The sequence below is a fragment of the Rana temporaria genome, chromosome 1 (genome assembly GCF_905171775.1).
Source record: "Rana temporaria chromosome 1, aRanTem1.1, whole genome shotgun sequence".
NCBI classification, from domain to species: Eukaryota; Metazoa; Chordata; class Amphibia; order Anura; family Ranidae; genus Rana; species Rana temporaria.
The window spans coordinates 576121597-576123154 of record NC_053489.1 but is presented as its reverse complement, the minus strand read 5'-3'; positions in this window follow the sequence as shown (position 1 = coordinate 576123154).

Below are 1558 nucleotides of genomic sequence, written 5' to 3'. Positions count from 1 at the left end.
AATCTTTCCCCTATTTTGTAGACGCTATAACTTTTGAGCAAACCAATTAATATATGCTTATTATGATTTTTTTTTTTTTACCAGAAATATGTAGAATACATATTATAGCACAAATAAAAACCGCATAGGTGATCAAATACCCTGAAAAGAAAGCTCTGTTAGTGAGAGAAAAAAAAAAGGACAATTTCGTTTGGGTACAGCGTCGCACAACCGCGTAATTGTCAGTAAAAGCGAAGCAGTGCCATATTGCAAAAAATGGCTCGGTCAGGAAGGGTGCAAATCCTTCCAGGGCTGAAGTGGTTAATTCCATGAATATTATTAAAGTGGTTGTAAACCCACTTCTGCAACTTGCACCTACAGGTAAGCCTAGATTATGGCTTACCTGTAGGTGCAAGAAATATCCTAAGGATTAAGGAGGTTTTTTTTCACAGAAACGGCACTGCTGTAACGGCACAGGCGCACTGAGCGGTGCCGTTTTTGTGAATGGCATTAAATGGGTTAATGCCATGTTTTCGCGCATCCGCGGGGATCTGCCAGTCCCGCGTGCAAGTGACGTCATCGCCGCTCCGGACAACCACAGCACCGGAGCGGCAAAAACCAGGAAGAAGCTCCAGGGGACATGGCGGCGGCAGTGGACGGGACTGAGGTGGACTTCGTTCTCAGGTAAGTGACACATAATGAGCTAGTATCCTTTTGGACACTAGGGGGCGTGCCACTAGTTAGCCATCTTGCTACATCACGCACTCGTCCACAGTAAGTATAAGCATTTCCCCTCCCTCCACTTCTGCACCTTATAACCTTTGTTCATAGCGGAACTAGTTACGCGTCTCCCCCATCTTGCTTCACCCTGCACTCCACAGTAACGATACGCAGAGAAGGGGGCAAGCGGACACCTTGTTACACCCACTGGAGTTTTGCATTTCACACTTATTTTTAAGAGTAAATGGAGCTTATACAGTGAAATAGAGGATTTAGAAATCCGTCTGACTTTTTTGATGTTGAATTATAAAAGCAGAGTTGTTCTGCCAGATTAGCCAACCTGTGACATCAGCAGGCTTGTTGCTGCTTTTAAAATTCAACCTCTAAACAGTCTGTCAGATTTGTAAATTCTGCATTTCACCATATATGCTCCGTTTACTGCTAAAAATAACTGTGAAACGCAAAACTCCGGTGGGCGTTGCAAGATGTCTGCTTCTTAATGCATCCTTATTGTAGAGGAATGTGGGGTGTAGCAAGATGGCGGCGACAGAGTTAGGCAGTTCAGTTATTTTTAACAGTAAACAGAGCATATATGGTGAAATGCAGAATTTACAAATCCGACAGACTGTTTAGACAGAGGTTACATTTTAAAAGCAAGCCTGCTGATGTCACAGGTTGGCTAATCTGACAGAACACCGATGCTTTTATAAGTCAATATCAAAACAGTCAGACGGATTTCTAAATCCACTAATTTATCATATAAGCTCCATTTACTGTTAAAAATAAGTTTGGGAAATGCATAACTCCAGTGGGTGTAACAAGATGTCTGCTTGCCCAGCTTCTCAGTGTATCCTTACTG